The sequence below is a fragment of the Helianthus annuus genome, chromosome 3 (genome assembly GCF_002127325.2).
Source record: "Helianthus annuus cultivar XRQ/B chromosome 3, HanXRQr2.0-SUNRISE, whole genome shotgun sequence".
NCBI classification, from domain to species: Eukaryota; Viridiplantae; Streptophyta; class Magnoliopsida; order Asterales; family Asteraceae; genus Helianthus; species Helianthus annuus.
The window spans coordinates 14110706-14117514 of NC_035435.2; the positions used below are offsets into that span (position 1 = coordinate 14110706).

Genomic DNA, 6809 nt, shown 5'->3' on the forward strand with positions numbered 1-6809 from the left:
CTAAGCGGTTGTTTAGACCGCTTATCTTACGATTCTATATAAGCACTAAACTAAAAGTGACGAGTTAAACATGTTAAAACATGTTTAACTAAGTTAGAAAACAAGTTTGATAACAAAACAAACGGTTTAGATACCCAAGAATAGTTTGGTTGCAAAATTCGCAAAAGCATGTATTTTGACCGAAACTATGACTCGTCACTACGCCTAATTAACGTGGTAATCAATAGGTATAGTCACAAGGGACTATAACCATCGTGATTACGCTCACGTTGCAAAGTTCAAACGAACTTTGTGTTGACCAAAGACTGGTCAAAGCAGAAAGTCAAACACTGTTTGACTTTCACCCTTGAAAAATGATAACAAGCATGAAAGAAACTTACAAAGCGTCCAAGCAATGAAGGTTTGATCTTAAAATGCTCAGGTATGAAGCTAAGGCTTCAACTTAGAGCAATTCTTAGATCAAGTGTGAAGAATAAAGGAAAATCAAGTGGGTATTTATAGAATTCCAAGAATCGTTAGGATCGTTTCTCTTAATTCATGCTTTAATCTAGGCCCACCATGTGTTACCCATAGTTTACAAAACAATGGGAACTCAAAAACCATCAAATGGTATTGCAAAACAAGCATCAAAACCATCAAATTCATCTCAAATGACCAAATTCAATGTTTCTGTCTGACATGTTGTCATGGGCCGCGTAGGAAATGGGCAAGGCTTACGCCCCACTCCTAGCAAACTTTGGTAGAATTGTTACTTTTAGTCCCTGCAGGCCTAAAACTTGGTTTTTGATGCATTTTTGACATGTTTAAGCCCCGTTAACCCCAATTCAAGGCTCTAAAATGAAGTTAAAGTATAGGGAACATGAAATATGCTCAAAAACATCTCCGATGTCGGTTCGTTTGGTCGTATGATCGCGTTGTTCGGTTAATTACAACGGAAGTCGTAACGAACGCGAAATCGATCCAAATTACGCGACGAGTGTAATTCTAACATTACAAACACTAAAATAAAATATTTTAATGATTAAAAAAATTTTTGGTTGTCTGGATATGTTCAGAATGTAAGATATGCACGTAAATGCAAACTTATGCACTTTTTGACGCTTTTAGTCCCTATTGATCAATTAAGCATATTTTCGCATAACGAATGTCACACCCCGACCACGTAAGACAACAAAACGTGGCGGAAACGTTAGGGGAGTGTTGTAACAGAATCATTGTTTCACAACCATGGATTTAAACAGTTTCGTTTTATTGAATTAAATGTATTACATTACATTGGAATTAGAGTTAAGGACATTTTCGCATTACAGTTTCGTAGGATTAGGGTTTAGGACTTTTAGGGGATATTGCAGAAAGGTCTTAGTTGTATTTTAGGGACGTAGGTTTTCTTATTCTTTAAGAGACCTTACCGGTGATTGCATCCCTGTGCTCATGCCCAAATGTTGTATGATATTACACATGATTTACATTATATTGTATCACTCTGATAATTTTCTTGGTATTGTTGACTTCTTATTTCTATGTTCTTTGACTTGGTGTGTTGGTATGATGTTCGTTTTAGAGCCGAGGGTCTCTCTGGAAGTAGCCTCTCTATCCCTAGGGATAGAGGCAAGGCCTGTCTACATCCCACCCTCCCCAGACCCTATAAGTAGCTTTGCTATTTGTGGGATTTACTGGGTATGGTTGTTGTTGTTGTTGTTGGAATTAGAAACAAAACATGAACAAATAGACTTCCATTGTTATTAATTCACTAAGGCCTCGTCCATTCCTATGTGAGCATATACCAATATCATCATCATATATCACCAACTATTGTACCTGAAACACATGTGAAAATACGTCAGCATAAAAATGCCGGCGAGTACATAGGTTTTATGTGAGTGTCAAATTCATGGCTCGTTTTACATGTTGCAATACTTAATTAAAAACCTTATTTTGGAAAGTATAGCATTGCGACATAATTAACCAACTCAAATCAAGTTGATTATAATTTATAAAATCACGTAGCCATGATTCTTAACTCCAAAACATTTGTTTAATTAAACCCAGATTGTAAATCGTTTTTGAAATAAAACTCAAATGGTGTGTGTGTGTGTGTGTGTGTGTGTATATATATATATATTGATAGAAAAACATTGTATTATAACTTTTTTTGATAACATTTGCCCAAGTGATCTAGATAACGCAACGATATATAATGTGTTAAAAGCATTTATATATAGGAAGTACCATCGGCGTATCCACCATGCTTTTAATACATTACACCCGCCCCGTTACCTAATCACTTTCCTTAATCCCAATGGTTCAAACAGTTACAAATGGTTCACATAAATCAAAAGGTTACAAATGGTTCACATAAATCAATTAGCTTCAAATGGTTCAAAATGTATAAAACAATGTGTCCATATACTGAATAAGTGTATGCAACAAACGAACATATATAGCGTGAAATGTAATGTAAAACAATGTACTAAGTATGCTAAGTTAACATACAAAGCATAAAATGTGATGTAAAACAATGTGCTAGCATGCTCAGTCAACATACATAGCAGAAATGTAATGTAAATTAATGTACTAAGTATGCACTGATTGGACATACATAGCATAAAACATAATGAAATCATGTACTAATAGTGTACTAATGTACATAGCAAGTATATGATATGAAAACATGGAAAGCATGAAAGTAACAAGTAGGCACATGTGTTTCACCCCCAAAACGTTTGGAAAACAGTAAAAGAGGGGTCTATGTACTCACATAATCACCTTGAAACATGTAAAAAGAGGGGGTCTATCTGCTCACTTGAGGGTGCTTAGAAGTCTTGAACAACAACCAAACAAAGCTAGAGGGATCACGGAATCAAACGGCACCTAATATAGGTAACTATGTAAATAACCGGACCTAAATCGGGAGATCGGATAGAATGAGGTTTCGTTAACCAAATGAGTATAGAAACTCATATGTATTAATAAAAGAAATAAGATGTTTTGACCTGTTACCTTGCCCAACCGGGTCAGACGACAAATGGAGAGATGAATGGTTATGGAAGAAAACTAAATGGGTCAAAAGAGATATTAATATACTTATTTATGTGGGTTCATTCTACAACCCTATTGAATGTAATACATGAAACCTCTTAAATCGTTTTAGCTAAAATTCAAATAGCTGTTGAAATAATATAATTCTATCTGCATGAATGACATGATTATGATCAAGCAGTAGCAGTAGTGGTCGTCGCCCGGCTCTAGGTGGGGATTCAAAAGTGTGGTGCTTCGGTTTGAGGCCCCGCACGCGCGTTCAACAATGGCTACAGTGCTTTAACCACAATGCGCATGTTTGGCCCGAAATCGGCTTCATATTGCACACACAAGGCTGCTACCGCCGCCATCTGTCACCATTAAATCACACAATACATATGTTATTTTCCGACAAGTGTTTATAAATATATAGTTTGGCAACTGCCTTAGGGGGGTATTCCCCATTGAGTCTAGTCTCAACACACTGTTTCACCTTATCTTCACTCAGTTTAGGTGTTGTCTGACATTATAATGTGTTATTTAGAAATGAATAATATATAACTTTTTAATATAAAGGAGAACTAAAAAAGCACAAAGTGTAGCATACCCATGTGACCAGACTCTGTTGACCACGAGGCAAAGTGTGGTCAACGGGCTTTCGGCCAGTCAAGAGTTCTAGGAGAACCACGCCAAAGCTGTAAACATCACTCTTTGAACTCAATTGTCCGGTCATTGCATATCTATCATATAGTCGAAAATATATGTAAAAAAAGCACTAAAACTGGATTGTGAAGAAAAAAGATGACTTAAAACTTCAAGAAATAAAAAAAAAAAGAACTTACTCAGCTGCATGATACCGAAAGTACCAAGAACACAGGTGGAATGAAGGCGTGCTGCCATGTCAGGTGGTTGATTCGATAAATCAAAATCAGCAATCTTAGCCACATCATCATCACACAACAGAACATTACTCGACTTTATATAGCGATGAATGATATGAGGCTGCGCCTTTTGATGCAAGTATTCAAGTCCTTTTGCAGCACCAACAGACATTTTAACTCTTTGAGACCATGATAAAACTGGACCTGGCTGTGCACCTTTAACACCTTTTCTTCTCGCATTCATACAATTAAATGTGTTACTTTTAATATAAATCATCTATAACCATATTATCACAAGCTTACGAGCAAAATAAAACACAGATTAATACAATTATACAGTTATATCATAGCATTGATTGTACGTAGGGGTAGAAACGAGCCAAGCCGTTCGTGAGCTACTCGAGGTCAACTCAGTAAAATCTCGAACCGAGCTGAGCTTAAACGAGCTCGATCCCGAGCTCAAGCTTAAAAATAAGCTTGTTTAATAAACGAGCCTAAGCTTTACTCATCAAGCTTGAGCTGGTTCGCGAGCTTAAACGGGCCTATTATTAATATAACTTTTATTTAATATATATTAAATATTTATATAATAAATATTATTGTATATATAATTATGATAAAAACAACTAAACAGTAGATAATATTTATGTATATAAATTAGTTAATTAATAAATAATAATTGAGCCGAGCCCGCACTTGAAAATGAAAACTACTCACGGGCCAGGCATTAAAAATAGAGCTCACCCGTGCCAAGAGCCGAGTTCGAGCCTATGTGAGCGCGGGCTCGGCTCGGCACGTTTACACCCTAAATTACGTGTGAATAATATAGAACACTTACCATGCAGAATATCATGAAGAGATCCATTTGAAGCATACTCATAGGCCAACACTCTTAGACTACCATCAATGCAATACCCGAGTAATCCCACAACATTATCGTTTTTAAGCCTCGATACCATAGAAACCTGTAATGACATGCTCCAAATCAATAAGAAGCAAATATATAAAACAGTATTAACTAAATTTGGACAATTGGTCTTCCTCATCATAGAAATTTAGGTCCATAACATTGTTGTTTTTATGAAGGGTATATAAGACATACCTGGACTAAAAATTCTTGATCGGGTTGCTTGCTGGAGTCTAACTTCTTGATAGCTGCTGCCTGCCCGCTTCTCAAGACACCATGGTACACTCTTCCATATGATCCCTCTCCGATTAACGACTTTGTACCGAAATTATCAGTTATTTCTTTCAGTTCATCCACTTGTAGAGCGGGGACAGCAATAGGTTGGACGGCTACAACCTGTGTGTCCTTTGGTGCAGCCTCAGTGGCACAATAACCTGCATTGTTTCCTGAACCAATAACTTTAAGTAAGTCCCGTATATCAAAAGGTTCTATTTATGAAACAATAAACAAGTGATTGATTTTGTGAACCTGAATTTAAAAGTTTACCCGAAGGATCTTGAGTCAACGTAGAGGAAAATAATCAACATAAAGCCGGAATAGTCAACTTCTCCCATGGCTGCCATCAAAACTCAAATCAGAATTCTAAATTCATAAATGTGCTATTAAAGATTACCACATGTGATGATGGGTTGCTGACCGTAGCTGTGATTTCTCCTTGAATAGTTATTAGGTAGGCGGTTTTAGCTTAGCGCACCGAAGAATAAGAAACTTCCATCAATCGCCATTTATGCTTCTACCTAGGCTACGTCCAATTGGAACTCAATCTTGACCAAATTCCATTTTGCATAGAAGCGAATCTCGATGTAACGGTTCTTGACCGAACACCGCCAAACAAAACAAGAAAACTGACCTGAATTACAAAACCTGTAATAAACAGTAAACAATTACAACGTACAACACATAACTTACGACGATGAAAATGTATATACATGTGAGCATATTAAAAGTAAAACAAATTCATGCTAAATTACCTTGAGGTTGTGGATTATTGCATGATAATTGTTGGTTCAAGGTCTAACAATAAAAACCACAAAATTAAACCAAAAAGACTGCAATCCGATATAATCCTATGCTAATCGAAATTGGTAATCTTACTACCTTTATCTTACTAAGTCGTTTGAACATTAGGGTTTGATTTTGTTTGAAAAGGGCCCACCTTCTTCGTCATCAAACACCACCACCAACCGCCAACTCCAGCCACGCTGGGCTGAGACCTATGGTTCCTCTGGCTCTGGCGTTGCTTCCTATCTTTGAGGGCCCGGATAACTGAATTTGCTAGGATTCGAGGAAGACCGGGGACCCTGTTTTTCTTACTTGGTCCCTGGGCGTCGATTAACGCTGAATTCCAGATTCCCAATCATGAGATTCCTCCCCCGTGGCTTGTTTTGTTGCTGATATCTATCGCATCTGATTCTGATGAGCAACAAAACAACCAAGTGTTTATACCCCAATCAACCAAACCAAATACCTGAGGTAATTGAGCGGCAGTGCATAACGGTTTTCGTCTTTTGTGTTCTCCTGATTCACGTTCTTTTAGTTGCTCGCTAGAAAAAACACAGGGTTTGCTTTTGGGGATGATAACAAAGACATAGAGGGGCGTGAGGAAAAGAAACGATTCAATTGCCTAGGAGAATTGCAGGGTTATTCCATGGATGAAATCTAAAAAACACGCTTAAGGTGTCTTAAAATTTTGGAAAAGGTGCAAGTTTAGCCCCTTTAAGATGGCTTCTCTCTATTGTACATAATGTTTCAAAATTTATACGCGAAATAAAATTACAATCTTGTACATCTCAATTGCCTTATATAGTAATATAGATTATAGATATAGATTTCTTCTTTTCTTTTCTATCAAATGTTTGTTAACTTATTTATGTATGAAATTAAATATATTGTAGGTTGGTAAGAGGAATAAAATACATCATATCTATGATTATAAACAAAAT

The 6809-nt window shown here is 36.7% G+C and overlaps 1 pseudogene; it reads right to left on the minus strand.

Moving 5' to 3' along the window:
• Nucleotides 1-3403: 3403 nt before the first annotated feature.
• On the minus strand, nucleotides 3404-6448 carry LOC110923886 (annotated as a pseudogene).
• Nucleotides 6449-6809: the final 361 nt, after the last annotated feature.